General features: G+C 41.4%; 1 protein-coding gene across 2 annotated transcripts in view; it reads right to left on the bottom strand.

Annotated features, from left to right (window-relative positions):
- PDE3A (phosphodiesterase 3A) overlaps window positions 1–23,183 on the bottom strand; it is a 351,301-nt gene that overhangs the window by 304,401 nt on the left and 23,717 nt on the right. The window contains exon 1 of one of the 2 annotated variants that reach the window (XM_044992896.1): window positions 13,173–13,430. The exons of the other annotated variant lie outside the window; for it this stretch is intronic. The gene's annotated coding sequence lies outside the window, so the exon portion shown is untranslated. Of the gene's footprint in view, window positions 1–13,172; window positions 13,431–23,183 lie in introns of those variants that run through there. 2 annotated transcript variants of the gene reach the window in all.

Raw genomic sequence — 23,183 nt, 5'->3', positions numbered from 1 at the left:
TGGTGTTGCTCTCCACCTCTGCTAACCAAAGAAAGAGACAAAGGAGATGTATGACAATCAGGCAGACCCATGCATGTGTGCGCACATGTACACACACACATAAAATATAAATATCTACGTGTACTCACAGTGTACTTTGTCTACAACGATTTATAAATGATCCCTACATTTTACACTCCACATTGCCTAACACGCAGCATTAATTAAAAAAAATTGGCAAACAAAAAAGTGCCAGTAAATGTTTCTAAAATATTTGGGTAACATTTTAAGTGTCCAGCTAATAAATTCCAGCAGCATTGCAGTTCATCTAAAAATCACATGCACCTCTGTGACAAGTAATATTCTGATCACCGCTATTGCAAGGACCAAAATTAGCTCACAATCTGATGACACCTTGGGGTAAATGTTCAGAATGTCAAACAGAAGATTTGCACACAATGAAACCCTCATAAGCACAAAGTGAACCTTCAGGCTTTTGCATTACTTTCACGCTAATGCACACTTTGCTCCCAGCAAGCAGTACATCGCGCAGGCCTATTCCCACCCCCCTTCCGCTTCTCGATAATTTAGAGCTGTTCTCTTCCCTCACCCCAAACATCCTCTTCAAGCAATATGCTTTTGTAGTCAATCCTAAAATATACAATCAGTAAATAAAACTTACCAGAGGATTTGAGAAACCTTAAAGTATGCATTTAATATAAAATTCTCCTTACCGGGAGATGCACATTCTGTTTTTGTGAGGGGGACTGGTGGGGGTGGGGGTGGGGGGGGAGAGCAGCAATAGATCTTACTCCAGCATGTTCAACATCATGCAAACAATATAACACAAGATGTCTTAATCTACACTAAGAGACAGTCACCATTTAAGCTTTTTATTATAGATGAGGTTTCTTAAGATAAAAGGATCAAAAGTTTCTTTAAACCTGTTAATGTTGCCTGTTTTAATGAAACAAGTAACTTATCCCAGCTGTTAAGCAACCCCCAAAAGCCTCAACTCCCATAGCCAGATTTGACTTTAATCTTTTAACCTGAAAATTCCCTAGTGTGACTGAGTGGTTTATTTCCAGACCATTTTAAAGAAAAATGAATAAAATACAATATAAATACCTCAAAAATATTAAATAAACAACATTACCTGAAAAAGAGCTAATTATTGCAGTGTACTTACCCTCCTAATGTAGGTATTCCTTTCATAATATTACAGTGAAATACCATTCTTCAGACATCTGCAGATCACTTTTTATTATCTAAGTAGAGCTAGTCAAAACATGGGAAAAAACATTCACAAAAAAGTCCTTTTTTTTTTGGTGGGGAGAGAAGGGCTACAGGGGCGATGAACAGTTTTTTCCTTTATTCAAGATCATCAAAAAATGTTGGTTTAGAAAGCGTTTACTTATTCGGTTTTCAGTTTTCTTCCTCCCCCATTTATTTAAATTTTTAAAAAACACTGAAAAAGCCTGGAGGGGGAAGTGAGAAGCAAAAAGAGGGAACAGGGCAGGGGAAGGGACAAAAATTGTTTTCCATCATCATAAAAAAAAACAAAAACAAAACCAAAACCAGAAAATTCCAAATACACATTTTCCCATCAATATTTTCCATTTGGAAAAAAAACAGGCTTCTTTTAATAAAAAAAACAAAAAAATGTTTTCATTTGGAAAATTTCAACCAGCACTATTATCTAGATTCTTACATGCCTGTCATGCTATCATCTGTATATCTAATAGGTCTCACTGTTTTATGTTCTGCAAATACGTCAGTGGGAAATTAGTATAAACTCACACTATTTACGTGAGAAACTTGCAGTAGAAGCAGACTTGGGACACAGTCAGTAAGTAGTGGCAACCTAATTAATGTATCTGTCACAGATACTGGATGTGAATGGATGGAGAAATATGGATGTCTAAATACATAATGAGCATCACATTCTGACTGATGGAAAGTAACTATATAGAGGTGAATTAAGAGACTGGCATTGATGACACTCAGATTGTTTGCAGCTGATGGAGACACTTTGCTTTGTCTATATACCAAAGTCAATGAATGTCCTGTATGAAGGGACTATACTTAACACAGGGATAAGCCAATAGTGACAACAGCTTCACTTCCAGCATAAGACATCAAGCATGCTCGTTGTTGTCCTAAACTGGGACTAATAGTTTGCACAGTGCTCAGAACAATGGGATCCTGAGGTGCTACCACAATATACATTTGAAATAATAAACAGAAAAGTGTCAAAATGTGGTCAACGTAAGAGCTGAAACACTGCAAATATCAACAGAAGGCATCCCAAAGCCAACTGCAAACAAAAAAAATCTAAGACAAATGGCTCAATTTTGCTCCTGAGAAAGCCAGTGGTAAAACTTCTACTTACTTCAATGGCAGCAGGATGAGGCTCAAAGACAAACCAATCTTTATTCTAGGTTCTTCAGAGACCTACCTCCATGCCCTGCTTATAGCTTCTGTTATCACAATGCAATAACCAAGGAAAAATGTGTAGCTGTCTGTCTTAGTTGTGAAAAATTAAGTACAGAAAAATAAAAGGCTGCATGATCTGTGACCTTGGAGATGTCTGGGCATGTTGGTTTTAGTATGATAATAGAAAACCAACTTACTATGTTTGGCTTATTAGCCTTTTTCTCTTTGGGAGCTTTTATATAATGATGGCAAACTTACTGCTTTTAAAAAAAACTTTAAATGGGAGCACTACAGCCATGTACATACCAGTATGCAAAAACACCACATCAAGGCTCTTTTTTAAGGTGCCTTCATAGATGACTTAGTTGTTGTTTTAAGATGTGGACAGTTCCTTCCCCATCAGAGTTAAACAACATTGCTATTCATAGCACAGTTACAAGCTGCTCTGCAGATTTGGGAATTAAGATTTCAGTGGAAAAATATATTGAAAAAAATGCTTCAAACCTGCAGGATGGATGAATTATCAGAAATCCATGTAACGATAAACATGATTTAACAGCAGCAAAAGTTGGGAAGCTGATTTGTTTCTCTTTCCAGCCCTCAATGCTCACTATTGTCCCATTAAACCGTTCTGATCAACAGTAGTCCAAACAAGTAGTATTCCTTAAAATGTTAATTTTATACAGCAGATGGGGAGGGGAAGGGAAATGTGGAGATTCACAGAACAAAGCAGCAAAAAAACCAATTTAAAACAAGAAGTCTTAAATAAAATAAAAACCTTAAAGAAATAACACTCTGGGCATGAAAAGAACTAATGTACCTCTCTCCTCCAGGCTCTTCTTAGAGAACATCACAAAGGGCCAGATCCCCAGCTGCAATAATTATAGCTCTATATAAATCAACAGTGTTTTATACCAGTTTACAACAATCAGGGATCTGACCCCAAAGTCTTTTTTCAAATTATGTGAATAAAAAAAAACACACAAAAAAGAGCAAGAATGTTAAAAGATGATTATTATTAAGTACTTGATCGCTATAAGAATTCATCAAGACAGTGTTTTCTTTTCTTTGTGTCCCTTCTACTCCTCCGTTGTAATGTTCCCATCTCTTTTTCTTCACACATCATTAAAAAGGCTGCTGTCAAGTAAGGTTCATAATTTTTATTACTAAAAAAATTGAAATTATATAAATAGCCAATAGGAGCTTGAAACTTTGCAAAAATTAGTTTTTCAATATTGTGGATAGTGATCATTGAGACCAGTTTTAATCAGGAAGGTCCCAGTTTTCCAAATTATGTCCCAGAAACTTCTTTTGAGACCACTGAAATGTGCTAATTTTTCATTTTAATCAGTCAGTCAAATTTTTTTTTTTAAATATAACTAAATGTTTATTCCGAACACAATGCTATTGGTTCTGTGTTTCCCAGAAACAGTCCCATGGCATGAATGTTTTGTATGATACATAATATTTGAAGTGAAAAGAAAAGCTGAATGACTACAGACACTATCAAAGTACTTCTTTTGCTTGGAGTGAAAGTTAGTGAAATTGTTCAATGTTTCAGGGTAAACACATTCAGCACATTTAAGTTACTGGAACAAATTTTGCATTTGGAGAACATAAGAACGGCCACACTGGGTCAGGCCAATGGTCCATCTAGCCCAGTATCCTGTCTTCCGACAGTAGCAAGTGCCAGATGCTTCAGAGAGAACAAACAGAACAAGGGAATTTATTGAGTGATCCATCCCGTTGTCCAGTCCCCACATTTAACAGTCAGAAGTTTAGGGACATGCAGAGCATCAGATTGCATTCCTGACAATATTAGTTAATAAGCATTGATGGATCTATCCTCCATGAACTTCTCGTTCTTTTTGGAAACCAGTTACAGTTTTTGCCTTCACAACATTTCAGGCAATGAGTTCCACTGGTTGACAATTCATTGTGTAAAGAAGTACTTCCTTATGTTTGTTTTAAACCTGCTGCCTATTTAATTTCGTTGGGTGACCCCAGGTTCTTGTGTTAGGTGAAGGGGTAAACACCACTTATTCACTTTCTCACACCATTCATGGTTTTATAGACCTTTATCATATCCTCCCTTAGTCGTCTCTTTTCTAAACTGAACAGCAACAGTATTTTTAATCTCTCCTCATATGGAAGCTGTTCCAGACCTCTCATCATTTTTGTTGCCCTTCTCTATACTTTTTCCAATTTAATACATCTTTCTTGAGATGGGGCGACCAGAACTGCATGCAGTATTCAAGGTGTGAGCGTACCATGGATTTATATAGTGGCATGATGATTATTTTCTGTCTTATTATCTATCCCTTTCCTAATGGTTCCTAACATTCTGTTCACTTTTGTGACTGCTGCTACACAAACAGCAGATATTTTCAGAGAACTATCCACGATGATTCTAAGTCTCTATCTTGAGCAGTAACAGCTAATTTAGACCCACATCATTTTGTATGTATAGTCAGGATTGTGTTTTCCAATGTGCATTACTTTGCATTTATCAAGATTGAATTTCATCTGCAATTTAGTTGCCTAGTCACCCTGTTTAGGGAAATCCCTATGTAACCCTTCACACTCAGCTTTGGACTTAACTGTCTTGGGTAATTTTGTATTGTGTGCAAACTGTGCCACCTCACTTTTCCCACCCTTTTCCAGATATGTTGAACAAACTGGTCTCAATACAGATCCCTGGGGAACTCCACTCTCTACCTCTCTCCACTGTGAATACTAACCATTTATTCCTATCTTTTGTTTCCTATCTTTCAGCCAGTTACTGATCCATGAGAGGACCTTCCGGTCTTATCCTATAACTGCTTACTTGCTTAGTAGCGTTTCGTGAGGGACATTGTCAAAGGCTTTCTGAAAGTCCAAGTACACTATATAAAATGGTTACTCACCTTCTCGTAACTGTTGTTCTTTAAGATGTGTTGTTCATGTCCATTCCAATCAGGTGCGTGCGCATATGCGTACATGGCAGCTGGAAGATTTTTCCCCTAGCAGCATCTGTCGGGTCGGCCTGGGCATCCCCTGGAGTCGCACATTCATGGCACTCAATATAGAGCCCTGCCAACCCACCATCCCCTCAGTTCCTTCTTGCCGGTTACTCCGCATTGACTTGAACACCACATCTCAAAGAACAGTTACAAGAAGGTGAGTAACCGTTTTTTCTTTGAGTGCTTGTTCATGTCAATTCCAATCAGATGGGTGTAGAAGTGCTCACCAGTGCCTCATCTGGTGAGGAAGAGGAAGAAAGCCCCAGAAGTGGTGGCTGGTCCCTTCCCTTTACACCCAGGGGGTCCTGCGGCTCCTGGGGGTCCCGGGACACTGATGTCAACCTCGATGGTGCCGTGACCTTCGGTGCCAGCACTATAGAAGCCAGCGCCGGAAGAGTTGATGCCGATGTCAGGACCGCTGGTGCTGGAGCTGTTGGGGTCAGTGGTGCTGGTGACGGTGTAGATACTGGCGGCATCGATGTGATCGGCAGTGGTATCGTGGGAGCCGACATCGGTGCTGTGGGTGGGGGTAACCCAGCATCGGAAAGTGACTGAGCCTGTCCTGGTATTCCCGGAGCCGACGGAGCCAGAGGCAGTATAAAGGTAGCTGAAGCTACCAACGACACTCTAGAATGGGACTCCTTGGCTTTGGTGGAAGGCCCAGGGCATCCAGAAGGGCCACTGCATTGGGTGTTGCCATTGCGCAGGCCACGGTGCCAGGAAAAGTGTGATGATCCCACTGAGACCTCCATCTCCTGTTCCTACTCCTATCAGAGCAAATGGCATCAGACTCCAACTCTGAGGTTTCCAAGAAGGAAGACCATGGAGGAGCTGTAGTGCAAGGCACTGACAGTTCACGGCGTGGGGTAGGGGACCGGCTTGGCTCCCACACCTGGGCTGTTGGTGCCGGGGGAGCTCTGGGGATGGCGAGCGCTGTGACATCATAGCCGGCTTTCCCCTTGACGGTGCCATGGGACAAGATGGTGCAAGCAATTTATCCCTCCTGGGTGGGGAAAATGGCGCCATAAGGCGCAACAAGTCCTGGGCCACCACAAACACCTCCAGAGTCGATGGGAGCTGCAGATGTTGGCTCTGTGGGGCCAGCAAGCAGGGAGGGTCCAGACTCGACTGTAGCATCACTGGGGCAGGAGTTGACATGACCCTAGCAGCCGAAGGGGCCGCAGTGGTTTGGCCCGACTAGCGTCTGGCTCCTGGGTCTTGGCCAGGCGAGAATTGCCCCTCTCCAGCCTCCTTTTCTTTCGTGGCACCAGCGATTGCAACCGGTGCCTGCCTGCACCTGTACATGGGAGGAGCCGTGACCGTGCCGAGAGTCTCAAGAGGAATTCTTTCTTGGCACTGTCTCTCCTGTGGATGGTATCGGAGCACTCTGCACCAAAGAGAAGGTGCTAGGCATCCAAGGTCTCACTAGGGCCAGAGCGCATCCTTCATAAGAAGGACTTTAAGATGACAAATCCTGCACTGGTCTTTCTGGTGACTGTCCCCTAGGCACCTTAAGCACGAAGTGTGCAAGTCACTCTCAGGAATGTGCTTGCCACAGGCCTCGCAAGTTTTAAAGCCCAGGGACCACAGCATACCACGGTTCTGGGAGAGTTGGTGCGGGGGAGAACCCACAAAGGAAAACTAACACTAAATATAACTACACTGCAAGTACTAATAATGAACACTAATTAACGGTATGAAGAACTATATACAATGGACACTCCGAATGGCGCTTACCAATGCTAAGGGATGTTCCAGCTAACCGTCATTGGGTGGTAAGAAGGAACTGAGGAGGTGGTGGGTTGCCAGGGCTCCATATCGAGTGCCATGAAGGCGCGACTCCAAGGGGCGTCCAGGCCGACCCGACGGATGCTGCTAGGGGAAAAGTCTTCCAGCTGCCGTGCACATACGCGCACACACACCTGATTGGAATGGACATGAACAAGCACTCAAAGAAGAATTACTGGATCACCCTTGTCCATGTGCTTGTTGACTCCCTCAAAGAATTGTAATAGGTTGGTGAGGCATGATTTCCCTTTACAAAAGCCATGTTGACTCTTCCAACATATTGTGTTCATCTGTGTGTTTGATAAATCTGTTTTTACTACAGGGTTTACCAATTTGCTGGTACTGAAGTTAGGCTTATTGGCCTGTAATTGCCAGCATCACCTCTAGACCCTTTTTTAAAATCAACGTTATATTAGCTATCCATCAGCACATCTGGTACGAGGCTGATTTAAACAAAAGGTTATACATCACAGTTAATAATTCTGCAATTTCACATTTGAGTTCCTTCAGAACTCTTGGGTGAATACCATATGGTCCTGGTGACTTATGACTGTTTAAATTTATCAGTTGTTTGAAAGCCTCCTCTACTAACACCTCCATCTAGGAGTGTTCCTCAGATGTCCCCTAAAAAGAATGGCTCAGGTGTGGGAATCTCCCTCACATCTTTTACAATGAAGACCAATGCAAAGAATTCATTTAGCATCTCCACAATGGCCTTATCTTCCTTGAGTGCTCCTTTATTTTAATTTCCACTTAATTGGCCTCCTCATTTTTGTGTAACTCCCCCTTTTTTAAATTAAATGTTCCTGCCATGGTTTCTTTGGTATTTCCCCTCCTCCCCCCTACAAGGACATTAAATTTAATTACATTCTGGTCACTATTACCGAACAGTTCAGCTATGTTCACCTCTTGAACCAGACCCTGTGTGCCACTTAGGTCAAATCAAGAATTGCTTCTGCCCTCGTGGATTCCAGGACTAGCTGCTCTAAAAAGCAGTCCTTAATCATGTCTAGAAATTTTATCTCTGCGTCCCATCTTGGATGTGTTCTCAGCCAATATGCGGATAGATGAAATCCTTCATTATTATAGGGTTTTCTGTTTTTGTAACCTCTCTAATCTCAACAAGTATTTCACAGTCATTGTCACCATCTTGTTCAAGTGGTCGGTAGTACATTCCTACTGCTATACTCCTAGTATTCAAGCATGGAATTTCTGTCTCAGAGATTCTATGATAATGTTTTTTTCATTAGAAATGTTTAAAATATTTGACTCTATGCTTTCTTTTACATATAGTGCCATTCCCCCACTTCTGCAATCGACTCTGTTATTCCTATATATTGTGTACCCTGGTATTACCGTGTCCCTTCATTCCACCAAACATCTGCGATGCCTGTTATATCAATATCCTCATTTAATATCAGGCACTCAAATTCATCCATCTTAGTATTCAGACTTTTTTCATTTGTATACAAGCACTTATAAAATTTGTCAATGTTCAGCTATCTGCCTTCATCCGATGTAACTGAATGGGACTCTTTCTTTTGACTGTTTCTCTTCCGTTCCTACTGCACTTGATCAACTTCTATTATCTCTTTATTCTGACATTGAGTATCCCCTTTAATAAATGCTCCCCCTAAGGAATGCATCTATTTGAACTGTTTGCTCCTACACACTTGTCAGCTTTCTCCCAGCCCTTAATTTAAAAATTCCTCTACAGCCTTTTTAATTTTACATGCCAGCAATCTTTTTCCCTTTTGATTTAGGTGGAGCACATCCTCTCTGTATAGACTCCTTTTTTCCCAAAAATGTTCCCCAGTTCCTAATAAATCTAAATCCCTCCTCTGAACACCATTATCTCATCCGTGCATTGAGACCCTGCAGTTCTGCCTGTCTAACTGGCTCTGCACATGGACCTAGAAGCATTTCAGAGAGTACTACCATGGAGGGCCTGGACTTTAATCTCTTACCTAGCTAGCAGACTAAATTTGGCCTCCAGGACCTCTCTCCTACCTTACCCTGTGTGTTGCTGTTGAGTCACACACTAGCAGTAGCAATGTGAGCACACATTTTTTTAAAAGTGTACTTTTCCCCTTTGCCATATTTTGAATTACTTTATCTTGGGAAGCAGTGATTTGGGGGGTTGGGGGTGGACTGTCCTGGTGGATAATCAGCTGAACATGAGCTCCTAGTTCAACACCTTGACCAAAAGGGCTAATGCGATTCTTGGACGTATAAACAGGAGAAATTCAAGTAAGAATAGACAAGTTATATGACCTCTGTATTTGGCACTGCTGCGAGACCACTGCTGAAATACTGAGTTCAGTTCTGATAACAATACAAGAAGGATGTTGATAAATTGGAGACAGTTCAGAGAAGAACCGTGAGAATGATTACAAGATTGGAAAATATGCCTTTCAGTGATAAGCTAAATAGATTAAACTCCTTGTGTCTAACAAAGAGAAGGGTAAGGCATGACTTCATCACACGGTCTATAAATACCTATACACTGAGAACAAATATTTGATAATGGGCTCTTCGATCTAGCAGACAAAAAGTGTAACATGATATAGTTGCTGGAAGTTGAAACTAGACTAATTCAGACTGGAAATAAGGCATAAATTTGTAACTATTGGAGCAATTTACCAAGGGACATGGTGGATTCTCCATCACTGGCAATTTTTCTATCAAGATTGGATGATTTTCTAAGAGATATGCTGCTGTTCAAACAGGAATTATTTTGGGGAAGTCCTGTTGCCTATATTATACAGATCAGACAAGATCACAGTGGTCCCTCTTCTGGCCTTCAAATCTATGAAGCTATGTATTTTGCAACCCTAAGAAGTCTTTTTAACAAACGTATTTTTAACAAAGGTGTTAAGAAATGAATGTAATTATTTGTCTGTTTGTACACCATGTTAATGTATGACTATAGTTTCAAAATATTTTTAAGTCTTTTTCCATTTCACTTTTCTAACTGTAGCAGTGGGCTGGTTTGTTATGATAGATTTTGACACATTCAGAATGTTCTGCACTTCCAAAGTAAGAGATGGTCTTATGGGAGCATAGACAGTGAAATTGCACAGGGCATCCCCTTTCCAGCAGTAAATTAAGTTTTTCTTTTTTAAATAGAAAGAAGATGGAAGGGGTGAGGATGATGAGCCTCTTGGCAAAGGTAGGGAAGCAATGAGTGAGCAGCAGAAATCCCATGGGAATGACGGGAGAAACCAGTACTTCCCTTTACCCCTTCGCTCTCATTTTTTTATTTCCCAAAGAAAGTTTATCAGACCAGTACGCCCGAGAATCTTTTCCCACTCACTGTGCATCACATTAGGCCCTAGATAATACCGAAGAATGCTAGGGGAGCCTAGAAATCTACAAATTACAGAGCTGCTACTAAACCTGCAGCAAATGTGGGGGGGGGGGGAGAATTTTGAATTAAAAATGTTCTTAAACATTTCAAAATGTGTTTACTTTAAATTAAACATTGTAAACACTTTCATACAGGAATTATGGTACCAACATATACTTAAAGGCTGTAAAAAGTAAGTTTCGAAGAGTAAAAGGCTGCATACATCCAAAAAAGCAGTGTAGGTGTGCCTCCCTTCACAGTGCACAAGTAATTACTGTCATTTCTTAAGTCTTTTGCATTTCACTTTTCTAACGCTGAACAGAGTTAAGCAGTGGGTTGCATATAATTCACAACTAAGAAGGCTTCACCTCTCCCTTGGGAGTTCAATTCTAATGAAAAATGACTTCCTCTCAAACTTTACGCAACAGATATGTGGAGCTGAAACTTTTTTTAAAAAAAATAGATTGCATTTAATGTGAGAAAAAAAGAAGTGTAAAACTAGTTGTAAAACAAATTGCTGTGTCCTTCGTGGGGGGGGAAAAAAAAAAAAAAAAAAAACAAGTCACACCTGCCAGAATTCCTCAGGATTAGCAGGAATTATATAGATCTACTACTAGAAAAGTCTCAGCTGAAAACAATATGTGCATTAGCCTTAGCAAAGGCACACGGTTAGCTTCACCTGGACTCCTGCAATTCCCTTCCCCATGGCCTCCCAAACACCATCTTTCCAGACTCCAGAATGCTACTAGCCACCTCATTGCCTCCATCCACTAATAATTTTGACATGCGCCTCATTGATTTCAGGGTCCAACAGATAGCCCATCATGAACATTTCTCTACACTGGCAAACCCACCATCGCTATCACCAGTGGAGTTACACCACGGTGACTGTGATGGTGGGAAATTTTCAGTAAGAGCTCTGTGTAAATCTGGCCTTAAAAGGACAGAAATTTGTCATCATTTTTAAAAGCCTTATAGCTTTGCTCCCACTTGTCTAATGAGCCTCATCTCTTTCCCCTCTATACTTATCACCTATAGACTGTTTTCTGTTACTTACATGAACGCTGGAAGAACCTTCAATACAGCACCTACTGCCATCCAGAAAAGCTTTCCTCAACAAACCTCTCAACTGTCCCTCATTTTGAGGGACATCACTCATTTTACTTCACTACCTATGATCAACATAAATGTTGTTCCCCCTTCACTTTTACTGTTGCATATTATTTATGTCAAATGCAGAATCATGCAACTGATTTTTTTAAAAAATAGTTATTTACAGTAAAGGATTGAATCCTCCTGCATGAATTTTTTTTCCATTTCCCCCCACATTTAGTTTTGTCACACATCACAACCCACATCTTGACTGTGGCAATTGAGAGGTATGTTCCTGTACCTCTATTTTATCCATTTTCCCCTTTTCAAATCTTTTATGAAACTGTAAGGATTCCCAGCACCATCAGTGGAGTCTGAAGCCAAGACTGTCAGATCCACAGTACAGACCTCGAACACTTGATCTAAGGAGGAGCAACTATTAGAAGATACCTGTAGTAGGCTGTTGTCCTCTAAGTAGGCCAGCCGCTACAGTGGGATGTAACATGCATTATGCAAATTTGATACAAAAACATCTCTTACCAATACTACTTAAAATTTCTCTTCCCCACTTTTGTATTTAATTTCAGCTTTGCAGCAATGTTATTTAATTCTGTAAAGTATTCTTGAAATACAGTTTGTACCAAGAACTAAAGAATACAGTTTTATTATACAGTAATGGCTCCAGCACCTATTTGTGCTGCTGCCTTAAAGTATCAAAAAATGAACCAAGCATTTATTTTTTGTAGGACAATGCAAAGATGTTGTCAGCACTATAAATGGCAACATGCTATGGTACCTATGCAGGCACATAAATTTCCATTTTATCCCTAGTCTGATGAGGGGTGAGGCGTAACAGAGCTGTTCTTATACGGTTCTGAATATAAGTAGAGAACAAAACATTGTGAAGCAGGTACATAGTTCATTAAGACTACCAAAACAATGCCTGCCAGTCAACAACAAATTTCAAATTTCAGACTATGCCTGCAACCTCAAAAAAGCCTCCAGAATCGCACAGCTGGTACATGACCTTCAAAATTGCTCCAGATCTCCACTGAAGCACATAGCTGAAAAGTGTTTGAGAGAGAGAGAGAGAAAGAAAGAAATGGGACACATTCAGACAATGTAAATAAAAAGCTAAAAGTCAGTAGAGAGCAGGGCCAGCTCCAGGCAACAGCGAACAAAGCAGGTGCTTGGGGTGGCCAATGGAAATGGGCGGCACGTCTGAGTCTTCAGTGGTGGGTCCCTCAGTCCCTCTCAGAGCAAAGGGACCCGCCGCCAAATTGCCGCCAAAGTATGAAGCGGTGCGGTTGAGCTGCTGCTGAAGTGCCACAGATCGTGGCTTTATTTTTATTTTTATTTTTTTTGCCGCTTGGGGCGGCAAAAAAGCTGGAGCCGGCCCTGGTAGAGAGAAAAATAGAAACAAAGGTGTGGGGAGAGGGGGAACATGGACTTAAAAGGCCAACACTTGCAGGGTCAGATCCTAGGCTCCTTGCCCTATCCTAACTACATTGAATATGGTAGCCTACCTGAACATCATATGTTAAAAAGGTTCTACCATGGCTTTGTAAGTTTCAGTCATAGTTGTCAGAGGGTCAAGGCAGGATTGAGACACACTGCACCATCAGCAGCTCCAGGAAGCCTACAAGAGAACACCGGATGGTGGAATACACTGATGTCACAGGGAAGAAGCTCCTACCTTTTCTTCACAGATGTGCAGAGTGTTTGCATCCTAACCCCAGCCTTAAGTACTATCTTGTGTGGAAGTGGTCAGGTCTCACCGCTTTGGTGGTACTTCTGCAAGCCCCTGTAATGCTCATGTACTGAGGGAAGATTAGGGCTATCCCTTGTACAAGTGTCTGATGTTGGAAAAGGTAGGTTGCCTTGTCCCTTACTTCCTTGGTGAACACACTCTTAATCTGTCTCTTGATCAAGTGTTGTATGCAGTGATGGTGTAGCCATGTCAGTCCCTGGATATTAGCGATACAAGCTGGGTCAGGTAATATGTTTTATTGGACCAACTTCTGTTGGTAAGAGAGACAAACTTTCCAGCTTACCCAGAGCTCCTCTTCTTCAGGTCTGGGAAATTTATTCAAAGTGTCAAAGCTAAATACAAGTAGTTAACCCACATTTCAAGGGACCATTCAAGGTGAAGTGGACCATTCCCAATAAAACACATTACCTCACACATCTTGTCTCTCCTCAATCAAGTGTCCTTTTAATTCTACACATTCTGAAGTGCCAGGGAATTATGCTTGCCCTAGTATAATTAAGGCAGCCTACTAAGGTACATATTCTCTCAGAGAACTCTGCCTAAATACTTAAAGCTACCTGGGTTCTTGGGGCATGTGGGTTCCTAATAGTAGATCTTACATGATTAGCACCTTGACAAGGGCTCTTACAGACAGAGTTATTAACATGGGGTTCCAAGATCATCGTGAATCATCTCTTCTTGGAAGAAATGTCTGCTGGATTGGTTAATACTTTCTCTTTTGTTTCTTGATTTCAATATACAATTGGACAGAGATCAAGTGCGCTCATGTGAGACTGGCATGGAGTATGATATCCAGATGGCCTGTCGTCACTCCAAGGTGGAGTATAATTTGTGTTACAGTAGCACCTGGAGGCTCTAAACGAGAGTGAGGCCCCACTGTGCTAGGCACTGTACAAACACAGAGTAAGAGAGGGTCTCGGCCTTGAAGAGCTTACCATCTGAATAGCCAGGACAGACAAAGGGTTGGAGAAAGGAAGTATTATCCCCATTTGATTGAGGAGAGCACAAAGAGATTAAAGTGACTTGCCCAAGGCCCCAAAGGAAAAGGCAGGCATTCATCTGCTGAATCCTAAACCAATGCTTAACCACGTGACCATCTTGCCTCTACATACTTAAGTTAATACCATACTGACATAGCTTTAAGTCTCAGAAGGCATTCAACTTGTGACTGCAATTTCCAGGCCCATTCTTATGTCAGGAATAATTTCCTCTTCTTCGTGCTCAATCTCACTCCTACACAGACAAGTGACTGAGTGGGTTGCAGAGTGCTCTTTTCCCCCGTTCATCTCTCTCCCACAGTTCCCCAGTAACTGGCATGCTCTGAAAACTATGATCAAAACTAGCATTATTAATTTGGCTCTACCCACATAACCACCCATATATGGAGACTTCTAAAGGCCTCCCTGAGTACTGCCGCTAGCACACAATCATCATTTTGGTGATTGTCTTCAGGCAACTGCTTTGCTATACCAAAATGTAGTGCCTAAAATAAGACCTGTATGCCTGGGTGTGAATCCAGGCAATCCAGGAAGTAGGTATATACCTTAGCTTACTGCTTGGGTCAACTACGCAATGCCCATCTGAACACACAGAGAAGGTTTAAGCCTGAGAGTAGTCCATCTTTGAAAGTACTACGAGCATAGCTGGTGTATAATCAATCTCTCCACGGTGCTCTTGGGAGGATGGCTTTTACAGTATACTCTGCAGAACTGCTTCAGTCACAACAAGGCATCCTGCTGTTTTCAAGCTTCCTCCTAGTCCTAGACCATGCCTCTTAGGGTTTCCGAAAGTTTGTTTGGCCATTTAAATTACAAGCACCTCTCTGTATCTTGGGTCTCACAGCCATGCTCACTTTGGTGCACATTCATTTCTGATCATACTGGCAGGGTAGCAAACCCAAATGGCAAAGGGAACTGAACAGATTAGAGCAGTGAGGGTTTAAGGCCATGAAAAGAGACCTTGCAGTAATAAAAATAAATGCCTACAACCAGGAAGAGGATACACAACAGACATAAAATGGTGGGATACAGCCAAATTCATTTTTATCTTGTATCCTAAACATTGTCTTAATATTTCATCTTCATATAATCAAACACTCCAGCTCCACAGGGTAAGTCCTGGATCAGAATAGGAAGGCTGTCCATAAGAAATACTATCTTAAGAAGCGACAAAGAGTCCTGTGGCACCTTATAGACTAACGGACTTATTGGAGCTTAAGCTTTCACGGGTGAATACCCACTTTGTCAGATGAATGAAGCAGTCTGCAAGTCTAGAAGTTTAAAAAACCACAGGTCTAGCATGCTGTGGATTATCTGTTTGTTGGAATTAGAGCACAAGGACTGAATTAAGTAAACACTAAGGGTACGTCTATACTACCCGCTGCATCGGCGGGTAGTGTTCGATGTATCAGGGATCGATTTATCGCATGTCGTCTGGATGCGATAAATCGATTCGCTAATCGACACCTGTACTCCACCTCGGCAGGACGAGTAAGTGGAGTCGACGGGGGAGCCGCGGAAGTCGACTCGCCGCTGTGAGGACGGCCAGGTAAATCGAACTAAGATACTTCAACTTCAGCTATGCTATTTGCATAGCTGAAGTTGCGTATCTTAGTTCGAACCACCCCGCTAGTGTAGCCCAGGCCTAAATGATTGCTCTTCCCTTCTTTCCCTTAAAAGAAACAGTGGTCAATTACGTGCCATAGCAAAGGACTCAGAATGCATCTACCACAGGTGGTGCACTATGCAAAAAAAGGACACACGGGACTAGTACCATGATCCCTGGGAGAAGGAGGTGGGCTGTCATGCATTTTTACTCCTCCTCCAATGTCCTTCAAGCTCTTTTCTCCTTGGTCACATACAAATTCAAATACTAACATCTGGTCAGGCTCGTATGAAAATGCCATAATGACTCCAGACTGATCCAGCACAAATCTAATCATCTCAAATATCATCATTACACATGTTTATAAAAAAGATAGAACTATCCTAATAAAAGGAAAACTCAACCACAACATTGATGTTGTTTGAGCAATAACAAGTGAAGCTTAAAACCACTCAAATCAAGAACTTTCAGATTTAATGGCGTCCCAGTTGATGCATTAGTTTATCTGTTTGAAAATGAGGGACAATACAGCTAACCTACCTGACAAAGGCACTGAGAGGTTTAAATAATGACTCAAAATAATTTGAGATCATCTGTTAAAATTATTACTTGTATACTAGAGTAACCAACAGTAGATTTTATATGTATTACAGAGACATCACAGCATATATGTGTACACAAGGTAACAAGCACATGAACTCAAACAAATCTTGATGAGTATGAGTTTTCCCTTTAACCCTGAATTTCTTTACTAGGTTTAGTCTTCCCCTTAATATTTAAACCTAATCACCTTTTCCATCTAATACTGAAGAGAAGTGATGAATACAGAACACAGGGGGAGGGTGGGGAGAGAAATCACTGGACCAGTTTTAATCTGCCCTAGAAAAACTAGCTCACTTTTCTTAAGAGTATTTGCAAGATAAATCATTTCAATTTAAAGTTTCCATAATTAAAAACTTTAAGAAGAACAAGGAAAAACAATTTTGAGTGCAGTCCTTTGATTAGTATAAGGCTACTCTTATTTTCAAAATGTACATTTTGTTTATAATGACAACAATGAGTTTAGGTTATATTTTTTCCAAGCTTCTTTTCCCCAGAGACTCAGATTTCAAGGCCAGAAGGGATCTTTGTGATCCTCTAGGCTGACCTGTATAACACAGGCCACAGAAATTCCCCAAAATAATTCCTAGAACAGATCTTTTAGAAAGACATCCAGTCTTTGAAAATTGTAGTGATGAAGAATCCACCATGAACTCTGGTAATTTGTTCCAATGGTTAATTATCCTCATTGTTAAAAATGCATGCCTTATTTTAAGTCTGAATTTGTCTAGCTTCAACTTCCAGTTACACCTTTTCTGCTAGACTGAAAGTCAAGTATTGGTTCCCAATGTTGGTACTTTAGTTTTATTACAGTTTAATAGATTGTAATCTTAACCTTAATCTTCTCTCTATTAAGATAAATAATTGATTTCCTTGGGTCTCTCACTACAGGACACGTTTTCTAATCCTTTGATCATTCTCATGGCTCTTCTATGAACTCTCTCCAATTTATAAACATCCTTCTTGAATTGTGCACACCAGAACTGGACACAGTATTCCAGCAGTAGTCACACCAGTGCCAAATATGGAGGTAAAATAACCTCGCTACCCCTACTTGAGATTCATCTGTTTATCCAGCCAAGCACTGCATTAGCCTTTTTCACCACAGCATCACAATGGGTGCTCATGTTCAGCTGATTATCCACAATGACTCCCAAATCTTTTTCAGAGTTACTGCTTCCAAGGATAGAGAGTCCCACCCAGTTTAAGTATAGTTTACAGTCTGTTTCTAGTTGTATACCTTTATGCATTTTAATATGGCTAAATGTACTTTTTACTTGTGCACAGTTTACCAAGTGATCCAGATTACTATTGATCAGTGACCTGTACTCTTCATTACTTACTGTTCCTCCAGTTTGTGTGTCATCTGCAAACTTAATCAGAGACGATTTTATGTTTTCTTCCAGGTCATTGATAAAATTATTAAATACCATCTGGCCAAGAAGCGATCCCACTAGAAAACACACCAGCTCAATGATGATTCTCTATTTACAATTACATTTTGAGACCTACCAAGAACCAACTTTTAATCCATTTAGTGTGTGTCATGTTAAGTTTATATCATTCATTGTTTTTAATCAAAATGTTGTGCTGTACCAAAGTCAAACACCTTACTGAAGTCTAAGGGCTTGTCTACCTGAACAATTAGTTTGCGACAAGCTGGGATGTGAATCTATCCAACATTAGCCTACCACAGACTAACTATACATGTGGACTCTACCAATGTGCATTAACACTTTGTTAATGCATTTTGATCTAGTCCATTAATTCACATCAGCAGGGTCCACATGAACAGTTAGTGCCCAGCAGGCTCCTGGTGGTACATTCTCTCACCAGCTTGCCACAAATTACATTTTTGTGTAGGCAAGCCCTAAAAACATATGACATCAACACTAGTATTCTCATAATAAAATAAAATTTTTAAAAAAAAACCACACACCCTGTCAAACTAACGATCTGTTTTCCACAAGCCCATGTTGATTGGCATGAATTGATTAAAAAATTAATGCTTCCTTTAATTCTTTATTAACTGAATCCTTTATCAGCCACTCCATTATCTTGCCCAGAATCAATGTCAGACTGACAGGCCTATAATTACTTGGATCATCCTTTTTAAATATTAGCACATATTGACAAATATTGTTGTCTCTCAACCACTACATGATCTACAGCAGGGGTCTCAAACTCAAATGACCCCGAGGGCCGCATGAGGACTAGTGCATTGGCCCGAGGGCTGCATCATTGACACGCCCCCTTGCTGCCCCTGGCCCCGCCCCTGCCCTGTCTCTTCTCCACCTCCTCCCCTAAGCGCGCGCAGTTTTAATAAATATATACACTCAGTAATGCACCTCACTCAAAGGACAAAACACGCACTTAGATTTACTGCCTAAGGCTCTGGGAGGGAGTTTGGGTGGGGGAGGGGGTCTGGAGTACAGGCCCTGGGCTGGAGTTTGGGTGGGGGAGGGGGTCTGGAGTGCAGGCTCTGTGCTCGGTGCAGGCTCCAGGCTGTGGCAGGGGGTAGGGGTGCAGGCTTTGGGACAGAGTTTGGGAATAGGAGGGGGTGCAGGAGTGAGGGCTGTGGGGCTGAGGGTGAGGGGTTTGAGGCATTGGAGAGGCTCGGGGCATTGGAGAGTCTCAGGACTAGGGCAGGGGAAGGGCAGCGTGCCCTGGCCCTAGTGCAGGGGGGCGCTAGGACCCTGCGGCAGCAGGTGATGCCGGAAGCCGGCATAGCGGAGGAGGAGTGGAGTCAGCGTGAGCTCCCGGGCAGGCTACCGGGCGGTGAGGGGGCAGCAAGTGGGGGCCGGGAGACACTGGGGGGAGGCGCGTGGGGGCGGCAGGTGGGGCCAGGGGAGAGACCCGGCCCCAAACATTGGGGAGCAGCGCGTGGGGAGCTTAGGCACAGAAAATAACTCGGGGAGGGGGACGGGGGTGAGGGGAGTTTGGCGGCGATAGGAAGTAACTGGGGGAGCTCCGCGGGCCGCAGGGAAGAGCTCCGAGGGCCGCATGTTTGAGACCCCTGATCTACAGTTTCATTTAGAAATGGCATTTGTAATAATTGCACAACAAAATAAAAAAAAAATTGAAGGGAAAATATTTGCATTAAGTGTTTAGCCCTCACACTATGCATGATACTCATCAGTTAAACTATTTTATCTAAGTTTTTAAAAAATAATTATTCCTGTAGTTGGCTGTTAGTTTTGTGATCTCTCAGTGTACTATAAGGGAGAAGGATACTTTTCTTATAAATTAGGCAAGAATATGAAAAAAATCTACTTGCCAATGGCAAGTGCGAAGCTTCCACTGGTGAGTGAGGAGACATACAGCACCCATTTCTGTAGTGTTTTGATTTCCCTTCATTAATCTACAAATGGCTACAGTGCCTCCTGTGCACTTCATAACTTTGCCAAAAGCAATTGCAAAAAGAACTTGATATGACGCTGGTCCATTTCACAGTTATTTAAAAAACTCTGGGGAACAGTACAGATTGACAAGAACCATGCCAATTTCAACCTGCTGCTTCCAAGAAAGCAGCAGCAGAAACAGTTTCTTGCAGTACTCTCAGAGAGAGCAGTCAAAAAACAGGCAGAGGATAGGGAGAGTAGAAAAAGGATGGTCTTGAGTTTCTTCCTGTGAAACTTGGGTCAAGTCACTTATTGTCTATGCCTCTGGCTATGTATGGTGTCTGGTAAATTTTCCAACCCTGTGCTATGTGACTACTGGTTTAATATTTTCAAGTAGTTAAGCTGCGCAAGGGAGTTTTAATCCTCCCTCTTCCATTAAATCAATTGTACAAAAGCTATAATACTCTGTGCCAACCAGTTATGACATGTTCAAACTCTGAAAAAAAATTAAGATCTAAGATATATGGGGTTTTCCCCAGTTGCTAAATAGAGCATACATGAAACACACGCACAAAGTTTCTCAGTTTTATGGCCTTAAGCACAGGCAGTATCAGCAAAGGGCTGGCAGGACAGACTGAAAACTGCAATTACACACCCTGCCATCCAGACACACAGAAACCCAAAGCAAGGAGGTCTCTTCCCTCAGTGCATTAAATGCTGAACCAAATCCTTTTTTCACCCCTGTCCCGCAATCAGACTTTCACAGATTTAATTTTAAATACAAGATTAAAGCCATTTTAGAAGCTTTTCACAAGAAAAACCATGAACTAAAATGGGGGAGGGGAGAAAAATGTTGATACTTCTCTGTTCCAAGAGTTCTTTCAAAATAACCCTATTCAGAAAAAAAAAGAATGTGTCTGATTTTATTTGGATATAGTTGGGCAGGAAATCGTTGAGGTGGGTTAAATACCTTTCTTGTACATGCTTTACAAAGAATTTCCTCTGCTAACTAGAATAATATTGGTTTTCATGTCAATCTTGATATATCACTGCAGTGGTGCTGGATTTCCTCTCCTCCCCCCATATCTTTATCTATAAATAGGCATGTTGATACCCCCATACCAAATATATCTATAGCTTCTACACACACACACACTTTATACAGTATTATGTGCTATGGCCCTGATCCTCCAATGTGTAATTTGCACACAGCCTGTTGAACTTGTACAGAGCACTACTGGGACATATTCATATAAGTGTATAAAGTCTACAACAGCATGCATATACACATTTTCAAGATTCGGTGCAAAAGAGAGGTCAGCCAATAATTATGCAAATGATGCAGTTTCATAATTAAAGAAACATAATCAAGATAAAGATTACCAACGTCCACGCTATGGTAACACAAATATTATTTAATAAGACTTTTGAGGGGCAAAGGGGGAGACTCTGCTGTAATTTAGAGCCACAATTGCAATTTCAAGGCTACAGTTGATTTTAGCCAGCAGTTCAAAGTCATAAATAAGCATCACCCAATCACCAGCCAGTCCTATACCTTTCTGCAGCCGAATTGCAATGGTACTGCTGTTTTCAATGCCTTCTACTCCCTTGATTTGGCCAGAAGCATTTCCCATACTTCTCAGGAAGTAAAGCTTAACACACACAAAAAGCCAAAACCCATTTCACCTACATTGGGGGAAAAAAAGCATTAAAATGTATTTTTCTGTAGGTTCTCTCTCCCATCAGAGCACTCCTTTAATTATTTTACCATCTATATAAAGACATTAATGTTAACCAAACGCCATGCAACAGTCTTAGGGGTATGTAGTCTGTTCAACTGAAATCTGGGATGGGTAGGTACAATTCCTCCTCAAAGGAGCAAGCACCCAGACCACACTGAAGTCTAAACCAGGTAGGTTCTACACCAAGGTTATCCTGAGCACTGGAGTCTTAGATTTGCTTCCCAGAACCATGTTAGCCAGACTGCTATTGGCAAACTCTTTGGAAGTCTGCAGCATGATTTCAGAACACAACTGCAATGTGATTCTCAACCCAAAATTAAAAATGCTGCCCACACTCATCAGGTAAGATGTGCTAGCACTCTCCTACTAACAGCCATGCATATATACAGTCATAAGTAACTTGACCCTTAAAATCTCTCAGCATTGCACTGCCTTCAGAGAAGCTCTATTGTCTCCCTTCTGTGTGAAGGGAGGCACAGGGGAAGCATGGAGCAAGAGAGATGAAGGTGATAGACCAGCCAAGATCAGGGAAGTGGAAAGGTTCCATGTTTCAAAACACAAGCCATGAAGGACTCTAGACAGCACCAGACGACTTTGACCGCCAACCTAAAATCTGGCCTAGTGTGGTGAGGATACTGAGGCAGAGAAATGCATGTAAGGTTTATTATTTTGCATAGATTTGTGTACTTCTCATGTGATTAAGTAAAGAGAAATGGTATTACAATCCTCTGTGTGGTCATTGAAAACTGAGACTCAAAACTAGTTTTAACACAGTTTTAACCTTGATTTGTAGAAGGTTTCCAGGTGTCTGGACTCCAAAACACCTGGAGATGTAGCAGCGGGATCCCTTCACAGCAGTCTGGTGAGTAGCCAAGAGGAGGCACTCAACTAGAGCTATGACAGCTCCAAAAAAGCATGGGACCATGGGACTACTGGGGAGTGGAAGGAGCAGGGCATCAGAAATTCATAGAATAGCCTGGAAATCCTAGTGGACCACCCAGGGTCACATACCAAAATTACCTTAATTAAACAAGCATACGTACAGATAAGGATTAGAACAGCCCCCCATTTAAAACCAAACAAAACAAAAAGTTGGCCCTCAGTTGCCACCAAACCAAAATGTTTGAGCCCAGTTTCCAAAAACCCAATTTAAATTTAAAAAAAGAGGAACTTGAATGTTAGAAAGGCAGAGACGCACTATTGTTGAAACTAGACTACACCATGGTTTGCTAAACACATACAGCAACAGAATTTTAGTATTCTCAAAACAACAAGGCGGCTCTTTGCACCAGCACGTTACCTGAAGGTACCCAACCCATTCCTACAGAGACTCAAAACCTTAAAATGCCCCCAGTGGAGGGATTATTTCATGAAGTTCATTTATTGACTGGACAATTTCATACTTGACAGGCTTGGATTTTAACAGCCGTCTGAAAACCTGTTAGCTACAACTCAAGTGACAAAAAGATTTATGTTTTT

This window comes from Mauremys mutica, chromosome 1 (genome assembly GCF_020497125.1).
Source record: "Mauremys mutica isolate MM-2020 ecotype Southern chromosome 1, ASM2049712v1, whole genome shotgun sequence".
Classification (NCBI taxonomy): Eukaryota; Metazoa; Chordata; order Testudines; family Geoemydidae; genus Mauremys; species Mauremys mutica.
This window is presented reverse-complemented; position numbering and strand designations above follow the sequence as displayed.